The sequence below is a fragment of the Giraffa tippelskirchi genome, chromosome 12 (assembly GCF_054371585.1).
Source record: "Giraffa tippelskirchi isolate mGirTip1 chromosome 12, T2T-mGirTip1v1.2.pri, whole genome shotgun sequence".
Lineage (NCBI taxonomy): Eukaryota > Metazoa > Chordata > Mammalia > Artiodactyla > Giraffidae > Giraffa > Giraffa tippelskirchi.
The window spans coordinates 28,754,491-28,776,074 of NC_137286.1; the positions used below are offsets into that span (position 1 = coordinate 28,754,491).

Here is a 21,584-nt window from a genome sequence, read left to right on the forward strand (position 1 = left end):
GCTGTAAGTGACAGACTTTTGAGACGAAAAATCTAAAGAGCTTCTGTAAGGGAAATTTAATCTTTCTTTCTTGGATAAATTTGCTAAACAGAAAGAAGTCCCAGCAGAAAATCACATTATTCTTTCGTGGGTCCATATCAAAGAGAGAAAAAGGAGGTTGAGGCCCCATTTCCAGGACCATATTCATGGATGTCATGAACACCTTTGACATTTGAGCTTATGGTAATGAAAGTTACATGACCCCATCTGATATAGATTAGTTAGGAAAATGCCCTCATGTCATTTTTATGCACAGAGGACTGGGGGAGAACTCATAATCAACCCATGTGATATCATAAACACTAAGTGGCACAGGTCTAAAACTATATATAAAAACACAGAATTCCCATCAAGAGTTAAAGCCATGACAAATTAAAACAAGAAATTGTATGGATGAAAGAGAAGACACATTTTTATACCTGAAATAGTATAGCTATTTAATAAGCTACATGTTTCCAAAAAATCCATAAAATTAGAAATCTTCAAAATTTGTCTATAAGATTTTCAAATAAAGGACCAATCTTTTTTTCTGTTCTTATATAGGGGTCTTTCCAATGAAGCAGTCCCATCAGAGATCTCCTCAAGTGTGGAAATAACTCAGATGTAAATACTTTTGGTCTAAAAGCATTCCTCTGGCATATCTTTGTAACAAAATCTTCCAGGTAAGTAGTGAATGTATTTTTTGAAAAGGTAGAGAATTTCACTAAGTTGCAGGTTTATTAATCAATTAGTTCATGTTGACCAATTCAAAGAGGTCTAGAGGTTCCAATATCTAATTTCTGAGAAAAATATCCAAAGTACAAATTGAAAGTTTTGCCTTATGGTCATCCAAAATACTACCCAAACCAGTAGGTTTTATTCATTGCTACATTTCCTTTGAATGTGTTGAATGAAATATATATCAGAGGAAAAAGAATTGCCTCAGTAAAATAAAAGTAAAATCTTGTTAAAGACCGAGGATATGGTTTCCTCTCTAACCGTACACAACCATCATTAATGAATGAAATTAATGTTAAGTGATTTTCATGGAAATTGTCCTAATCAAAAGAGGAAACTAAGGACATTTTAAGGAACTGAGATAAGTCTGTATTGATACAGCAAACAAAATAATAACATGGATAATGATGGAGATGTGACAATAATAAAAGCCATAATGTATGGGGGACTAAGTGCCTGACACTGCACAAACGCACTTTATACACATTTGTTCCTCATAATAACTCTAAGAAGTAGATGTTATTTTCTTCATTCTGTATAGTAGGAAACTAAAGCTTAGCAAAGTTAAAAGGCTGGCCTAAGTTCACAAAGCTGTTAATGTTGATAACAGGACTCAAACCCAAGCAACTTGGCTCCAAAGCTCGAGTTCTTTAAGAGCTGCTGAATGATTTTAATTCAAGTGTCTCTGAAAGACAATTCATTCAAACTTGGTCTTATATTTATTGGTTACTTACTCTCTACCAGTCTGCTCTAGGTACTCAGGATGCACCAGTAACTATATAAATGTTTAAACATCCAACATGGTCAGGAATGATTTTAACTTGACAAAAACTAGTCCCATAGGTGCACTTGTCATACAGGAAAGTATATTGTTGTCTCTTATTTTTTGAAAGCTGAGAGATGTTAACCATATTAAACCATCCTAAATGTATATAATATATCCATTTAAAATGATACAGCATTCCAATCAAGTAGCAAAATTAATAGAGGGAAGGCATAATCAATATTATCATTTCCTGAAGTTTAGTAGAACTTACCTATGTTTTTTTCAGTTTCACTTTTTAATCCTGAAAGCATTACTTCAGTGTGTATACATTTATGCTAATCATATACCACAGCCATGGGTTCTTCTATCAATATGAAATGTTTTGTACTTGCTGTTTTTGTGCATCTTGTATTGTTATGTGCAATATACAAAATAATGTGTCTAACTATGCCATTTATGCTTTTGAAAGAAAAAGCAAATTACTTACTGAAGAGAATGGCATTTGCATGCATGTGTGTCAGCTTTCAAGCCATTTCCTTCTACAAAATATTGCTTTCTACACTTAGAAAATGCATCCATCCATCAGTTACAAACCATTTCAAAGCACTTTATGAATCTACAGAGCAAAATGTACTTATCTTACATTGGCAGTGTCCCAGCTGTTACAAAATTGCTATTGTCCTAATACTTACAAGGCAATTTTAGCATCAGTTAATAATTTTACAGGATAGATAACTTCTAAAGCATTATAAAATGACAGACATTAAACAATAGCAACTTAGCATTTTTTGAAACAGTTCATGACAGCTTAAAAACTAAAGTGATTTTAATGTATAGTCTATGCAGTTTTCGTTTCTCATTGACAATTCCTTTAGAAGATAAAAATGTGAAAATCCTTTTAAATAGTGGTGAAAGAATAAAACAAATTTATCTTTAAAAGATATTCAGTAAAAATCTCAATTAGGAATAATGTCTCAAATCTTCCTGTACAGATAGTAGGTGACAAGAATTTGAATTTATTTAGGTAGAAAAAAATGATGGTATCATTTAATGGTAGGGTACCACAAAATAAAAAGGCGTATCTATTCATTAAAGCTAATACAAAAAGAAAAATACCACGAATAGCATTTTATATAAATCAGTATGCATTATTTCTTCCTAAACACTGTTTTCTATCAATCTTAGTTTAAAAGCTTCAGTTAAAGGAAAAATCTGGGTAATTGTAACACGTGTTCTCTCTTACTCCCTTTGTTTAAGTTGTTAGGATAGCCATACAACCCTTTTTTGGCTAGATATCTTACCATTCACCTTTGATAGCTAATGCCTTGATGGTACAGAAGGAAAAATAGCTCTAAACAAATTACATTAATTGGTAGTTTGATGCTATACATGCACAGTCTCTTCAAGGGAAAAAAATGCTTTTGATAAGCACCAATGTGCAACAGTGGTTATTTTCATAAATGGACTTATTAAATAAAACCAATTATTCCATGAATGTTCACAAAGGCCAAGTAATTGACCACATCATCAAAATACAACCTAAATTCCCCTGGTACACAATTACCATCTTCTTTATCACTGAGCACATTAATATTGCCTGAGCTCATTATATACCAGCCACTCCAGAAAATCAAGTACAACCTGAATTTTCAAATGATGTAATTTATGTTCACACATTTAATTTTCTGTAGGAAGTTACATGAATGTTTTAATACTGCCATTGTCTCAAAATTATAAAATGAAAAGATTGCACAATTTCAGCCTTTTTCATGGCACCAATATATCTAAAGAAAATTGTAATTCAAAAAGCCTTAAATACTTTTTCAGTGTGCAATACAAGTCACTATTAAACAGTTGTGTATTGTAAGACATACAAATCCTTATTTTACTCCTACAGAAGGAATGCATACAGTAAAATATGTCAAATTGCCAGTCTATATTACTAGCTACATGGAGGTAGGGATCATGTCTCTCAAAGACTGCTTCATTCCTGTCATCACACACCCTGCCTGGAATGTAGTGGGTACATCATAGGTGTTTGTTGATTGGCTGACTGACTGAACTGGTCTAATTCAATTGAGATTAACTATTTCAATTCTACATTAACTATAACTATTTTTTAATTCACATTTTAAATTTCAAACTTTTCTCAGTGTACATACAGAGAATAGTTCTTGAAAAGAATACACTTGGACTTAGAAATCAAGTAGCCACTTATTGTCAACATTAATTGAGAAATATAAATATTTCTATTACAATTATTCTATTATATACTTACATGTCACTTAAAAACTTTGTCTTTAATAAAATATTCCTGTTAATAATATGAAAATGGCTCACATCTACAATGAAAATATAGAATATGAAGGTAATATTATAGATGCTTCTTTCTGTTTACCTTCACATGTCATCAAATTAATAACAGACCTATTTAAATTATCAAATATTTGGTTACTGTGGCCTTTGCTAATATTTTTATTATTAACAAGTATTAAATATAGCATGTTATATGCAACATAACTGAATAAAAATATAAATAATTCTTGATACTGAAAGAATAATATTTTAATTAAAGTTCTACTTTTATAGTACCATTAAACTCAATTATTTTGAAACTCAACCTCAAAATACACATCCATCTCCCCAAGTTTTTGCAAGGATGTATTTAATGACAGTGGTACTGAATTACCTCTGAATGAATGAACATAGGAACAAAGAAAAACTTATTTATTTGGGGAGAATGCCACAGGGTTCAGGGTGTAAAATTTGGCAAGCACTAGTTTTCATAAATAAGGAAACAGCCTAAGACTTTCCATCATCTTTTATTACTGGGCTCTAAGATATTTCAGACACTCCAGCATGCAATCTTTGAGTGTGTTTTTAAAATCTCTTAAAGAGATCTTGAGTAGGTTTCCACTTTCCTTGTCACACCATTACATGGCCATGCTCCATTAGTACCATCTATGTTTAACCAAATGTGAAGACTTTAATGCTGGGAAGGATTAGGGGCAGGAGGAGAAGGGGACGACAGAGGATGAGATGGTTGGATGGCATCACTGACTCGATGGACATGGGTTTGGGTAAACTCCGAGAGTTGGTGATGGACAGGGAGGCCTGGCGTGCTGCGATTCATGGGGTTGCAAAGAGTCAGACACGACTGAGCAACTGAACTGAACTGAAGACTAACGCTCCTATCAAAAGGGATCAGACATTTGGCCTGCAGGGCAATGAACATGAGTTCATGAACCTAAGCTAAACCTGGACACAGTAACTGGAGATGAGACTACATTTTGGGAGGATTCTACAGTAGATTTTTAAGCGTATGACTGAGAATTATAATAGATATTTAGTGTGTTGTTGAATTCCTAAACCTAAAAATTTGATGCTAACTTAGTTTTCTTTTCCAACTTCTCACACAACACCTGCATTGCATGAATTATTAATGTAAGCAAATTACTTTTTAAAGTTGTTTGTATTATTCAGACACACATCAGCCACTTTCAGCAAGAAACCTGAAGAGCAAAACATGACTATTTAAACAGGAAAACACGTACACCCATGGTGGATTCATGTCAGTGTATGGCAAACAAATACAATATTGTAAAGTTAAAAAATAAAAATAAATAAAATAAAATTCAACATATAAGTGAAAAAAAATAAAAAATAAACAGGAAAATTACTTGAAGTAATAGCATGATGTTCTACATTTTGAATACGACTCTAGATACCATGCTATTTCCAAGAAACTGGCTCAGAATGATCATACCTGAAATGTCCTCCTAAGATTTCCCATTGTTTTGATTGGTCTTATCTAAAGTAGGCAGAACCAAATCTGAGGAACAATACAGACTATTCCGATTTCTGGGGTATCCTATACACTAAAGTCAACATGACCCTGCACCTCTGGAGTTTGCTGAGAGTCACTCTGCCCAGCCCATCTCAGACCCATTTCACTGAAATTGCCTCTTTGAACAGCTGCACTATAGCTATTTTCCACTGATGGGAAACTCTCTATTTTATGTGAATGCAACTTGTTAGAAATAAATGATCAACACTGTTTGAATCTACCCACAGATTTAAGTTGGCCCTCACACCACAGTAGCACAAGCTGAGACTTCCCTTAAATAATGAGGAGTGTATTTCCTCTGAGCCCTAGAATGGCTTTATCTACATGTGTTCAATAAGTTAATGTTTGAGAATGCACTTTAGAGCTAGAATGCTTGGATTCAAATCCAGTCTAGCATATTTACTGTGTGTAACCTTTGGAAGACAGCTTGGCCTGTCCAAACATCTTTCCTTATTTTAGTTTAATCATAACTCTACCTTATACTTTTCATTCATCATGGTAAGGAACAAACCATCTCTTTCTAAGTTTAAGTCTATAAACATAATAATGGCAATTTTTTCTTCTTTATAAGTAGTGATGTTTGTAATGGTTAAATATTTCTATTGCTCAGTGGTAAAGAATCTATCTATCTGCTCAGTGCTGCCAAGCAGCAGATGCAGGTTCGATCCCTGGGTCAGGAAGATCCCCTGGAGAAGGAAATGGCAACCCACTTCAGTATTCTTGCCTAGAAAACTCCATGGACAGAGGAGCCTGGCAGTCTATATAGGTCATGGGGTCACAAAAAAATCAGACATGACTGAGCACACGCACACATTAAATCCTCACACATATTACTCCATTTGTCCACACTCATCTTTTGATTTCATCTTAGATTTAAATAAAACTCCCCTTAACTTGCTCACATTTCAAAGGATGGATTCTTATGATAGAAATAGTGTTTTCTCCAAGAATTTCTTGAAACATCAACAAGAATTTCTTGAAGATTTAGATCATAAATAGCCTTTTTAATCATATTCTCACATATTATTCCATTTTATTTATCATCTTCCCATAAAAGTTATTTATGATATGTATGGTCTTTAAGTAGAGGGTGCATATGATGACTTTCCATAGCTGAAAACATTTATAGTACAGAAAGGCAAAGTGGCAAACTTAAAGTTGGTGATGGGCAAACATTTTAGTAGGATTAACTAAACTTTCAAAAACAAGTGGGAAGGAGAATCATCTCATCATAGATCATTACCCCATGCTTCTTTAGTACTTTGTATTCAAAATGATCTGTGATTAACCTACTTCAAACAATAAACAAAATATACACTGACTAGTCGGTGTTTATTACATGCTACGGGAATGATGTGTAAGAGATCAACCCAACCTGGCTCTCAGGTACATAACAGTGTAACCAGGAAGATAAAAATTAAACTTCGGGGAACTAACTTGGGAAGATCATTAGTTATTAAAATGTATAGAGCAGTGTATAAGTGTGCCAGAGGTAATATATTTAAATACTTCCCAGTGCATCTTGAGAGGTACTCCTTTATGAGTTTCTTTCCCTGCAACAATTTGCTACTTCATCCAAGTAAAGGAGAAAGTGAATGACATGTAAGGTAGAAGAAGGGAATGAACCAAGGCAGTTTCTTCAGATGGAGAAATATAAAGACCCTCCATCTCTAGGGAAGAAGCCAAGAAAGAAAAAAAATGAAGGAAAAGGCATGATGTCGATCATGAGCATCCTTTCTTATCATTCCTCCAACCTCCAGAAAATGAGGGAGCCAAGAGTAGTACATAATAACAGATGGTGTATACGTGTGTGTGTGTGTGTTGAGTTACAGGTATTTATTTCAGTTTCACCTGAACATTAGTTTTACTTGTGGTAGTCAGAGATAATTGTTAACCTTAACTGAAACCATTTTTCACACCCCTGGAACTGACTAACTTTGATACATATTGAAATACTTTTTGAAATACATGGATTGTCTTAGATGATCACTAGGGGAAAGTGCAAAATTTTTTTAAAGTTTTTTCTACTTAATTTAGACATCCAGAAAAGTTGCACAGATCATACAAAGAATTCTCATTTACTCTCTGCCGAGTTTCCCACAATTTTACATCTTATATAACTATCATTTAATTATTAAAACCAAGAAATTTTATATGTTTAAACTAAAAAGTAAGACAAATGAATAAATATGACACAATAGAAGCAGACAGCTGCAGATAACAAGTTAGTGGTTACCAGAGGGGAGAGGGGTGGGGAAGGGCCAAAATATGTGAAGGGAATTAAGAGGTACAAACTACTAGGTATAAAATAAATTAAGTTACAAGGATATATTTGTACAGCACAGGCAATATAGCCAATACTTTTCAATTACTTTATTTGTAGTTACTTTATAAAAATATCAAATCTCTATATTGTACACCTAAAATGAAATAATAGCATCAGTCAACTATACTTCAATTTAAAAAAATAAGAAATCAACAATGATGTCATATTACTAACCAATACCTAAGCCTTATTAGAATTTTACCAGTTATTCCACTAATATCCTTTTCTCTGGCCCAAGATTCAATCCAAGGTCCCATATTGGATTTAGTTGCTTTTGGGAGTTCTTCAATCTGTGATAGTTCCTCAGTATTTCATGTTCTTGACACATTTGAAGAACTCATGACAGGTATTTTTTAGAATATCCTTCAATTTGTGTTTCTCTAGTGCTTTCTCATTATTAGATTGTTTTTATGTTTTGGCAAAAATATAGCAGAAGTGATGTTATGTCCTTCTCAGTACATCATATATTGGAATAAAATATGGCATTATATCTTATTATTGGTAATGTTAACTCTAATCACATGGCTAAATGGTGTCTGTGAGTCTTCTCTGTTCAATGTTAATATTTCCTCCTTCATAATTAATACATATTTTGTGAGGAAATACTTTAAATTATACAGATATCCTATTTTTCATCAATCATTAAATTTAGCAAACTGATGCTTTGAACAACATATAAATAGGGAGACAGATTTCACAAATATTACTGACGTGTTTGTTTAATGGTGACTTTAATTTCATTTACTCCTTGTAGATTTATTCCTTTATATTCTCCTGTAAAGGAGAGTTATAGCTGTTGTTGTTCAGTCACTAAGTCATGTCTGACTCTTTGCTACCCAATGGACTGTTGAGCACCACACTCCTCTGTCCTTCACTGTCTCCCCCCATTTGCTCAACTTCATGTCCACCAAGTCAGTGATTCTATCCAACCATCTCATCCTCTGCCGCCCCTTCTCCTTTTGCCTTCAATCTTTCCCAGAATCAGGGTCTTTTCCAAGAAGTCAGCTCTTCACATCAAGTGGCCAAAGTTTCGGAACTTCAGCTTCAACATCAGTTCCTCCAACGGATATTCAGGGTCGATTTCCTGTAGGATTGACTGGATTGATCTCCTTGCTGTCCAAGGAACTCTCAAGAGTCTTCTCTAGCACAGTTCACAAGCATCAGTTCTTTAATGTTCAGCCTTCTTTATGGTCCAGCTCTCACATCCATACCTGACTACTGGAAAAACCATAGTTTTGACTATAGGGACATTTGTCAGTAAAGTGATGTCTGTCTTTTAATACGCTGTCTAGGTTGATCATAACTTTTCTTCCAAGGAGCAAGCGTCTTTTACTTTTGTGGCTGCAGTCACTGTCCACATTGATTTTGGAGTCCAGGAAAGGACAATCTGTTACTGCTTCCACTTTTTCCCCATCTATTTGCCATGAAGTGGTGGGACCGAATGCCATGATCTTAGTTTTTTGAAAGTTGAGTTTCAAGCCAGCTTTTTCACTCTCCTCTTTCACCCTCAGGCTCTTTAGTTCCTCTTCACTTTCTGGCATTAGTGTGGTATCATCTGCATATCTGAGGTTGCTGATATTTCTGTCAGCAATCTTATTTCCAGCTTGAGATTCATCCAGCCCAGCATTTCACATGATGTACTTTGCATAGAAGTTAAATAAGCAGAGTAACAATAGGCAGCCTTGTCATACTCCTTCCCCAATTTGGAAACAGTCCAATGTTCCATGTCCAGTTTTAACTCTTGCTGATTGACCCTGTATACACGTTTTTCAGGAGACAAGTAAGGTGGTCTGGTATTCACGTCTCTTCAAGAATTTTCCACAGTTTTTTGTGATACACACAGTCAAAGGCTTTTACATAGTCAATGAAGCAGAAGTAGATGTTTTTTCTGGAATTCCCTTACTTCCACCATGATCCAGTGAATATCAGCAAGTTGATCTCTGATTCCTCTGCCTTTTCTCGACCCAGCTTATACATCTGGAAGTTCTCAGTTGATGTTCTGTTGAAGTATAACTTGGAGAATTTTGAGCATTACTTGAATAGCATGTGAAATGAGTGCAATTGTGTGGTAGTTTGAATATTCTTTGGCATTGCCCTTCTTTGGGATTGGAATGAAACCTGACCATCTCCAGTCCTGTGCCCACTGTTGAGTTTTCCAAATTTGCTGACATATTGAGTGCATCACTTCAATAGCATCATCTTTTAGGATTTTAAAGAGCCCACCTAGAATTCCGTCACCTCTACCAGCTTTGTTTGTAGTAATGCTTAAGGCCCTCTTGACTTCACACTCCAGGATATCTGGCTCTAGGTGAGTGGCCACATGATTGTGGTTATCCTGGTCATTAAGACCTTTTTTGTACAGTTCTGTGTATTCTTACCACCTCTTCTTGATCTCTTCTGCTTCTGTTAGGTCCTTATACTTTCTGTCCTTTATCATGCCCATCCTTGCATGAAATATCCCTTGATATCTTCAATTTTCTTGAGGAGATCTCTAGTCTTTCCCGTTCTATTGTTTTCCTCTATTTTTTCCATTGTTCATTTTAAAAGGGCCTCTTATCTGTCCTTGCTGTTCTCTGGAATTCTGCATTCAGTTGAGTATATCATTCCCTTTCTCCCTTGCCTCTTACTTCCCTTCTTTCCTCAGGTATTTGTAAAGCCTCCTCAGGCAATCACTTTGTCTTCTTGCATTTGTTTTTCTTTGGGATGGTTTTGGTCACTGCCTCCTGTTACAAAACTCCATCCACAGTTCTTCAGGCACTCTGTTTACCATATCTAATCCCTTGAATCTACTCATCACCTCCACTGTATAATCTTAAGGGATTTGATTTAGGTCATACCTGAATGTCTTAGTGGTTTTCCCTACTTTCTTCAATTTAAGTCTATATTTTGCAATAGGGAGCTCATGATCTGAGCCATAGTCAACTCCAAGTCTCATTTTTGCTAACTATAGAGAGTTTCTCCATCTTTGGCTGCAAAGAAACATAATCAGTCTGATTTCAGTATTGACAGTCTGGTGACGTCCATGTGTAGAATCGTCTCTTGTATTGGAAAAGGATGTTTGCTATGACCAGCACTGTCTCTTGGAAAAACTCTGTTAGCCTTTACCCTGCTTCATTTTGTTCTGCAAGGCCAAACATGCCTGTTACTCCAGGTATAGATTGACTTCCTGCTTTTTCATTCCAACCCTCTATGATAAAAGGATATCTATTTGATGTTAGTTCTAGAAGGTTTTGTAGATCTTCATAGAACTGGTCAACTTCAGTTTCTCTGGCATCAGTGAATGGGGCATACCATTGGACTATTGTGATATTGAATGGTTTGACTTAGAAATGAACTGAGATCATTCTTTCATTTTTGAGATTACACCCATGTATTGCATTTCAGATTCTTTTGTTGACTATGAGGGCTATTCCATATTTTCTAAGGGATTCTTGCCCACAGTAGTAGATATCATGGTCATCTGAATTAAATTCCTCCATCCCCAGCCACTTTAGCTCACTGACTCCTAAGATGATGATATTCACTCTTGCCATGCCATCTCCTGCTTGACCATGTCCAGTTTACCTTGATTCATGGATCTAACATTCCAGGTTCCTATGCAATATTGTTCTTTACAACATCAAACTTAACTTTCACTACCAGACACATTCACAACACATCCTCATCTTCCAGTGTCATTATCTTTTTGCCTTTTCATACTGTTCATGGGGTTCTCACAGCAAGAAAACTGGAGTGGTTTGCCATTCTCTCCTCCAGTGGACCACATTTTTTCAGAACTCTTCACTATGACACATCTGTCTTTTTTGGCCCTGCATGGCATGGTTTATAGCTTCACTGAGTTAAACAAGCCCCTTCACCATGAAAAAGCTGTGATCCATGAAAGACTAAAGAAGAGTACTCTCTTCTATTTATTTACTTTTACATTTATATTTTTATATCTGTGTAGTCATTCATAGTCATTTTTAATCTAGGGGTTGTAATTCAAGCTAGGGCTTCCTGGAGGCTCAGTGCTAAAGAATCCACCTGCAAATGCAGGAGATGCAAGTTCCATCCCTGGGTTGGGAAGATCCCCTGGAGAAGGAAATGGCAGTCCTCTCCAGTATTCTTGCCTGGGAAACCCCACATACAGAAGAACTTGGTGGGTTATACTCCATCGGATCGCAAAAGAGTCAGACACGATTTAGGAACTAAACAACAATAATTCAAACTAGCATTATTCCGGTTGTTCTCTAATTGATCCAACTTTGGTCATTGGGAGTTCCTAAACTTGGTTTTTGTGGTGATTTCTTGAGTTGCCCCATCATTTTGTGGATGCTTCTATACTTTCCTTTATCTTAAGATATTACAGTCTTATCTTGTTTTTTCCTACCCTGGTCCTTTCCAGCACTAGCTATTTCTCCAAGGAGTCCTGGTTCCTTTTACTGGAATGATATTTAAATTCTAAGATCTAAGAGTTAAATGTGGTTATTGCTACTGGGAAGTAATTGTTTCTAGGCCCACCCAGAGAACAAAGCTGGAAAATAGATGTATGTGTAATAACGCATGAATACACACAACTGTTTCTTTCTGTAACTATCCATTTCTGTATATATTTTAAAGAAAACTGAGTTCATTCTGATATGTTTTATTCCAATTTAACATGACAATTCATTTTATTTTTTCTCATTTTCATTAATAACCTCTTCCTCTGCCAATGAGAAACATCGTTCGTATGAACAAAATACAGTATATTTGCTTATTTGTTCCGACCTAGTATGAACATACAATGCTTTTAGAATTGATAACTTACTCCCATGTTAGAAGGACTTCCCGGGTGGCAGTAGTAGTAAGGAACCCACCTGCCAAAACAGGAGACATAAGAGACATAGGTTCGATCCCTTAGTTGGGAAGATCCCCTGGAGGAATGGCACGGCAGTATTCTTGCCTGGAGAATCCCCATGGACAGAGAAGCCCGGTGGGCTAAAGTTCATAGGGTTGAAAAGAGTTGGACACAACTGAAGCAACTCAGTACCCACGCACCCATGTTCGAAACAAATTTACTAAACAGATTACAGCATTTGTGGGAAACTTTTTTGTTTGTCTTTAGATTTACTATACTTAGTCAAAATATTGCTTTCTACAGTTACGTCAGTTCTTTTATTTCCACCTTCATCAGTGTGATTATTTTACTCATTTATAATACAGTTAGGTTCACTTGTTACTGTGTTTCCAGTTTGGGTTTTCCTTACACCCTGTTTTCATTAATCATGTATTTATTTGACAGGTATATAAAACAATAACATGATTCTAAGAGTAAAAACTATACAAAATGTATACTCAAAAATATTACTTCTCCCTCAGTCCTATACTACGTTCCCATTGCCTCTTTATTTCCACACCTTTTCTACTCATTCTGGTACATGATCAATCTCTTTAGCTTGTTTTATTCCTTTCTGTAAGTCTTTTGCACAAATAAGCAAATACATGTATATTCTCTTATTCTTCCTTAATGCTTAAATAGTCACATATTATAAATACTTTTTGCACTTTATTTTTTTTACAGAACGATATAAACTGAAAACATCTTTCTCATTTTTATTTAGATGCATGGTACTCCATTGTGTAGATGTAGTAGTTTATTCAACTGTTTTTTTTTTTTTTTTATGTGTGAGCATTTAGGCTGTTTACAATATTTCACAAGTATAATAAAGAAAATTTTAAGAGATTTCCAGTGAGAGAATTTTCTTCTATATCCTCCTGATATCAAGTAGGGAAACTTCAATAATCTTTAGACAAGCTCCACATCAAACAGGGCACTGGGGGTATGGTACTTCATGAGCTAAGAGGATAGAGACTTCTCTGGTGGTCCAGTGGCTAAGATTCCACTCTCTCAGCAAAAGGGGCTTGGGTTTGATCCCTGGTTGGGGAACCAAGATCCTGCATGCCACAACTAAGATTTAGCATGTCACAGCTAAGACCTGACATAGCCAAACAAATAAAATAAAATGCTTTAAAAAAAAAAAAAAAAAGTCAAGAGGATAAGAACAGTCTATGGTGGTAGAACATCAGACTCCTCAGGGCCCATACATGATGTGTGGGGCATCCACAGGCTCAATTGCTGAGACTACAAGTAGATCACAGTAGGCTGAGGTCCATGGCAAAGACTGAAAGATGAAAGTATGTCATGACCAAAAGGCATGACCAAGTTCACAGTCAGAAGGGGTAGATCGTGAAGTCACTCAGTTGTGTTCGACTCTTTGCAACCCCATGGACTGTAGCCCACCAGGCTCCTCTGTCCATGGGATTTTCCAGGCAAGAATACTGGAGTGGGTTGCCATTTCCTTCTCCAAGGGATCTTCCTGACCCAGGGATTGAACCCAGGTCTCCCACATTGTAGGCAGATGCTACCATCTGAGCCACTGGGGAAGTCCAGAATAATGTCCAAATGAGACCAGTTCTCAGCGGACTCCATTGAAAAAATAGTGTCAAGGTGAAATGAGGGTTCCTTGGGCAGAGGGAGCAGGGCCTAGAGAATGGTATAAAATACATTCATTATGAATTTCCTCTGGAGAACTTCCATCTTGGATGGGGAAGGAGAGACTCTTGGAGGAAGTTGGAATTTGAGGAGAAGCTAATCTTTTCAGGGAGATTGAATTTCAAATCACTGAATGTTACCTTACAGCGACTATTATATTAATTATGTATTGCTGTGTAGTAAATTATCTCAAAACTTAGTGGCTTAAAACAACAAACATTATCTCAAGATGTCTATGGCTCATTAATTCAGGAACTGCTTAGCTGGGTGATTCTGGCTCTGGGTCTCACATAAGATTGCAAACAAAATGTCAGCCAGAGCTTCTGTCATCTGAAGTCTTGACTGGGGCTTCAGAGCCTGCTTCCAAGCTCATTCACATGACTGTTGGCAGGAGACTTCACTTCCTTACTAGCTATTGGCTAAAGGCCTCGGTTCCTTGCCACATGGGTCTCTCTGTGGTCTTTTTTAGTGTCCTTATGACATGGCACTTGGCTTCCTGTAGACTCAGTGGTCCCAGAGAAGGAGCAAAGAGGGAAACCACAGTACTTTTATGTTCTTATCCCAGATGTGACACATTATCAATTCCACCATATTCTTTTCTTTAAAAGTAAGTCACTAGGTTAGCCCACATTCGGGAGAGGGGAATCAGACTCCACCTTTTGTGGGGAGAAGTATCAGAGAATATGTGAACATATATTACAACTATAATAACTGTTTTAATCTGGAAGAGATGAGCTACTTATAATTAACAAACTAAAACTTGTTTCTTTCATCAGCAGGACTTAGGCTCCAGAACAAGATCAGCACAAAATAAAGTCCTGTTTTTAGTGTTATATGTAAATTGTCCTATGATCTGAAGTGCTGAAAAAGACCATATGCATTCTGAAATAACTTTTTTTAAACTTTTTATCTTGTATTGGAGTATAGCCGATTAGGGCTTCCTTGGTGGCTCAGACAGTAAAGAATATGCCTTCAATGCAGGAGACCTGGGTTCAATCCCTGGGTCAGGAAGATCCCCTGGAGAAGGGAATGTCAATCCACTCCAGTATTCTTGCCTGGAGAACTCCATGGACAGAAGAGCCTGGGGCTACAGTCTATGTGGTCACAAAGAGTCAGACATAACTGAGAGACTAACATATACACACATAGCCAATTAGCAAACAATGTTGTGAGAGTTTCAGGTGAACACTTTCTTTTAATATTTATTTTTATTTATTTATTTGATCACACTGAATCTTAGTCACTGCCCCTGGGATCTTCGATCCTCATTTTGGCACATGAACTCTTAGTTGTGGCATGTGGGATCTAGTTCCTGGACCAGGGATCGAACCCAGGCCCCCTGCATTGGGAGCTCAGAGTCCTAACCACTGGACCACCAGGGAAGTCCTCTCAAATAACTTTAAAAAGTGAATCTATACTACCTCAATGAAGTCACTGATGACATAACTTCATCCTGTATCTATATCATCAGTAAGATTGGAGAAGAGTTTAAATTCTCATTTCCATGACTCTTGAATTCTACAATGTAAAATAACTTAGGTTTAATTATGATAAACCTTGATAGAAAGATGTATATTCAGATATACATTGGTTAGAAACTCATTTCTAGTTACTTACTAGTTTTGTGTGAAAGTTTCTTTGTGCTTCCATCTTCAACACCTTCTTCATAGTATTGATATATCACTAAAGCACCTAGCATAGTACCAAGAACATGGTGGATACTCAAAGAATGATATTATCACTCCATGCCATGCAAATATAATTATATTGGTATGGTTTTAGGATTGAATTTCCTAACCCTCATTCTGTTTAGAACTCTGCAAAGTGCTATACATAAGTATCAAGGACATACAATCAGATGGCATTGGGAGATAAATTTTATCATCTTCATCAAGTGTGCATGAAAGCTAAATCACTTCAGTCATGTCCAACTCTCTGTGACCCTATGGACTATAGCCTGCTAGACTCCTCTGTCCATGGGATTCTTCAGGCAAGATACTGAAGTGAGTTGCTGTGCCCTCCTCCAGTGAACCCGAGTCTTCTGTATTAGCAGGCGGATTCTTCACCACTGAGCCACCTAGAAAGCCCATCAAGTATAATATTCATAATAAATGAAACTAATAAAGTATATTCATAAATATCTAGGATTAGAACACAACTTTTCAATTACCAAAGGAAGATTTCTAAGAGTTAAGGACTCTGATACTGGAGTCAGATAGCCTGCATTAAAATAACCAGTTCCACACTTACTAAGTGTATGACTTTGGGCAAATCAGAAACTTCTCTGTGCCTGTTTCATTATCTACATAACAAATAAAAGTTTCTTTTTCATAGGGTTTTGGAAAGAGTAATTAATACATTCAAGTAATTAAATGAAAACCTGGAATATAGTAAGTGCTAAATAAATGCTAGCTGTTTTCATTAACATGATTATGATTATTACTATTACAATTATTACATTCATTTGCTTTTTTTCTTCAGAGAAAAAGAAGAGTTTTAAAGTTAAAAACAAGAAAATACTGTTATTAATTCCAAGTGATGTTTTAAAATAATTTTCTGTTTGGATTTTGTGAGCTATTTTAAGAATAGTAAGGAAAGATTTTATTTTTAACCCTTCATCACTTGACAGAAGAATTTCAGAAAACCCAAAGGTTGTATGTAGGTAAATTTTGGAGCTGAAAAGGTCCTTTTTCAGCATTTCTGAATCTGGATGAAGATGTATATCTGTTAATCATTTTGAGGCCAAGCTTAACAGAGTGCCTCAAGGGAAGAGAGACTTGTAAGGAATTCCCTGGTGGTTAGGACTCCACACTCTCACCCTGAGAGCCTAGGATCAGTTCCTGGTCAGGGAACTGAGATCTCACAAGCTGAGGGTGCAGCCAAAAAAAGGAAGAGTTGTAGATACTTTTATAATCCCTAGTGATCTTGATTCTCCCTGCTTCTGCAGCCCTCCGTCCTCCATGTGCTAATCACTGACCAGAATTCTCACAAGATTATTGACCCCGTTACTTATTTCCAGTGATAGACTAAATCCCTCACAGGGCTTTCTCTGGTGGCTCAGTCATAAAGAATTCACCTGGCAGTACAAGAGACTCAGGTTCTATCTCTGGGTTGGGAAGATCCCCTGGAGAAGGAGGAAGCTTCATTATTCTTGCCTGGGAAAAATCCCAGAGCTGCAGTCCATGGAGTAGCAAAAGAGTCACACATGACTTAGAGACTAAACAATAACACTAAACACCTCAACAAGGAAGAGTTGAAGTTCCTGAATTTGAGAGAAATTGCCATGGGGTTAAGTGTGGCCAAGAAAGCTTGCTCCAAAACCTAGGAAAATAACACTAGCTTTTCCCCATACTATATATTTTGAAAGCTTGATTCAACTGAAAATTTTACACAAAAACAAAAATCAGCTTGAGATATGCACTGATTTATTACTGGAAAAATATAGAATTTAAGCTGAAAATTTTTTAAAGTCACAACTTTGCACAATATAGTGGTAGCCTCTTCTGGTTGACAGAGGTCTAGTAGTCTAAGTGAACATCAGTTCAGTTCAGTTCAGTTCAGTCGCTCAGTCGTGTCCGACTCTTTGCGACCCCATGAATCGCAGCACGCCAGGCCTCTCTGTCCATCACCAACTCCTGGAGTCTACCCAAACCCATGTCCATCGAGTCAGTGATGCCATCCAACCATCTCATCCTCTGTCGTCCCCTTCTCCTCCCGCCCCCAATCCTACCCAGCATTAAGGTCTTTTCCAATGAGTCAACTCTTCCCATGAGGTGGCCAAAGTATTGGAGTATCAGCTTCAACATCAGTCCTTCCAATGAACACCCAGGGCTGATCTCCTTTAGGATGGATTGATTGGATCTCCTTGCAGTCCAAGGGACTCTCAAGAGTCTTCCCCAACACCACAATTCAAAAGCATCAATTCTTCGGCACTCAGCTTTCTTCACCGTCCAACTCTCACATCCATACATGACCACTGGAAAAACCATAGCCTTGACTAGACAGACTTTTGTTGGCAAAGTAATGTCTCTGCTTTTAAATATGCTATCGAGGTTGGCCATAACCCTTCTTCCAAGGAGTAAAGTGTCTTTTAATTTCATGGCTGCAATCACCATCAGCAGTGATTTTGGAACCCAAAAAAATAAAGTCTGACACTGTTTCCACTGTTTCCCCATCTATTTCCCATGAAGTGATGGGACCAGATGCCATGATCTTAGTTTTCTGAACGTTGAGCTTTAAGCCAACTTTTTCACTCTCCTCTTTCACTTTCATCAAGAGGCTCTTTAGTTCTTCACTTTCTGCCATAAGTGTGGTGTCATCTGCCTATCTGAGGTTATTGATATTTCTCCCGGCAATCTTGATTCCAGCTTGTGTTTCTTCCAGCCCAGCATTTTTCATGATGTACTCTGCATATAAGTTGAATAAGCAGGGTGACAATATACAGCCTTAACATACTCCTTTTCCTATTTGGAACCAGTCTGTTGTTCCATGTCCAGTTCTAACTGTTGCTTCCTGACCTGCATACAGGTTTCTCAAGAGACAGGTCAAATGGTCTGATATTCCCATCTCTTGAAGAATTTTCCACAGTTTATTGTGATCCACACAGTCAAAGGCTTTGGCATAGTCAATAAAGCAGAAATAGATGTTTTTCTGGAACTCTCTTGCTTTTTCGATGATCCAGTGGATGTTGGCAATTTGATCTCTGGTTCCTCTGCCTTTTCTAAAACCAGCTTGAACATCTGGAAGTTCACGGTTCACGTATTGCTGAAGCCCAACTATGCCTTGTGGGAAAAACTTGTCCAATATCCAAATATCACTAACTAGTGGTTATGAGAGTGATCACATTTACAAAAATACTCAAACTGTTGCTATGTCTTAGCGCATATACATTTTATTCCACACCTCATCTTTTCCTCAAAATTCCCCTTCTGAAATTCTCGAGGAGGAGCTTCTCATGTTTTCCAGAACAAGTTTTACTTCTGTTTTTCATCTCTGCTCACTTCAGAGAAATCAGGTACTCATGAACCACTTGAGGATGCAGTCACAACCCATCACTATTGCCTTTCTCCACTCTCCCCACTCTGACTGTCCCTTAGGATGTAAATTTTGCACAGAAGTCTACAGTGGAATGAGGAGTCAGAGATAGCCCTCTGCCTGCCTCCAAGTGGAACTTTAGTGATATTACCAAGATGATATGGTTGGAATTAATTTGTACTAAAATGTTAATGACTTATGTATAGTATTTTCATTGTAAATGAAGTAATTTAGTGCCTAAGTGTAATAGAAAAAATATTTTTTTTTTGGCCATACAATAAGGTGTGTAGGATCTTAATTCCCCAACCAGGGATCAAGCTCATGCACCCTGAAGTGGAAGCACAGGGTCCTAACCACTAAACCACCAAGGAATTCCCTGATTTTTAACAGAAAAAAAGTCTTCACTGAAAAGCTACTACAAGAGATTGTGTGGATGGTGTAGCCTTTTGGTGGTGGTGGTGGTGAAGTCATGTCCAACTCTTTGCAACATGATGGACTGTAGCCTGCTAGGCTCCTCTGTCCATGGAATTTTCCAGGCAAGAGTACCAGAGTGGGTTGCCATTTCCTTCTCCATGGGATCTTCCTGACCTAAGGATCAAACCAAGTCTCCCGCATTGTAGGCAGGATACTTTACCACTGAGCCACCAGGGAAGCCCTATGGTACCTTTCAAAATCGAGAACTGATCTCAATATTACAGAATCAGTGAGGTAGTATAATTCTTGGCAAAGAAAAAAGGGATAAGAAGGAAAATTTTTTTAAATGGAGAGGTGAAGACTCATCTTTGCTTCTTCTAGCAATCAGGCAGCCTCTTGAATGAGTCCATAAACTCCAGGTTTTTGTTTCATTCTAAGCTTTAAAAATGGGTTTATAAATCTTTGCCTATTTTAGATGGTAGGTAATAACTCCAAGGAATCAGAGTGAAGTACACTTTATAGATATAAAATATTTTGCAAAAGAAGGTTGACCTCTTTGCTGAAATTTGTAGACCATTCCTTCATATGCTTTTCTTTCATAAATAGAAAGGAATATGCTTGTACCTTAAACAATAATTCCTCATCCTCTGGAAAGTTGTCATTGAACTAACATAAAGCACATTGACTCTCACCTCTGGTCTGTAGTGACGGAAAGAATTACTTTGCTTTCAGGCATAGTTCTTTAAACTTCAAAGTAGGTACTATCACACTCTGAGTTTGAATTGATTGAATAAAAATAAGTTTCAGTTAATGTAAAAGTAAACTCAACTCTGAATCTTTGATATTCAAAAAAATAGAGTTAAAGTTCTCATTCATTCTACTGAAAATGTATGATTTTCCTTAATTCAAATGATATTTATTTAGCATGTAACTCAAGTAATCTCCCTGTTGGAAAGGAAAGAAGTTATATTCTTCAGGAAAATAAGTGGAACAGAAGTCTCTCTAGTGCAGTACGGGCTGACAACAGGAAAGTGGCAGGCACAGAGGTGATTAATAAAGGAGGCTAATTTAAAAACTAAGATAGAATTAGAGGGGAAGATTTTGTAGCCCAGTGAAGATAAGCTATTTTGTGAAAAATCATTAATGCTTGTATAAAATAAAGCTTTTATGGAAGTAATTCTTAGCTTATTAATTTTAGTACACTATAACTCTGCAAAAAAATATTTTTTTTACCTGTTAGCCTGGAGTAGGTTCTTTATGAAGAGAGCAAAATGTTCCAGATTTCATTTCTTGCCCTTCTTGTGTGCACAGCTCATCATAGAAGAAGGTGTTCTCACTCTGAGATCTTTCTGTTTAAGAAAAATAATCAGTGTCTCAAACTAGAAATGGACCCGTTCTAGGAACCCTCTAGATATAAGTCATTTTATGTGACTTTGAAGTTTTTTTAAAAGGCGACTCAGATTGCAGCCCATTCTACTGAAATGAAGTGGAGGGAGGAACCACACTTTTTCTGAAGTTCTTGGTGTCTGAAACCATGGCATGAATTTGAATATTTCAAGATTTAAATTTAAGAAAAAGCAAAATAAAAAAACAGCAGAACTCTGGTTGATGAGATACTGTCAAAGTGAGTGTGTTATCATAATCATTTGCATCTTTATATAAAGGTGCACCTCATCTAAATCTTCTTATTATCATCTTATACTTAAAAAACCTCAACTAGTTCAGTGCCCACTGAAAATTTCATCCAATGTTTATCCTAAAGACATAACGCTGATATTTTTAAAGTACAGAACAACCTATTTCACAATAGTTATCTATTTTATTAATCTATAAAACAATTAGTGAGGTTGTCTAGAAAAACAGTTCATTTAACTTAAGATGTCTATCTATAAAATTGAATCCTAGATTTTATTTTATGATAATTCAT

At 36.6% G+C, this 21,584-nt stretch overlaps 1 long non-coding RNA gene across 3 annotated transcripts in view; it reads left to right on the forward strand.

The window, feature by feature from the left end:
* Window positions 1-21,584, forward strand: part of LOC145528894 (uncharacterized) — a 425,445-nt gene that overhangs the window by 216,133 nt on the left and 187,728 nt on the right. For all 3 annotated transcript variants that reach the window (XR_014070773.1, XR_014070771.1, XR_014070772.1), the window contains exon 4: window positions 583-701. This is a non-coding gene — a long non-coding RNA (uncharacterized LOC145528894). The remainder of the gene's footprint in view (window positions 1-582; window positions 702-21,584) is intronic.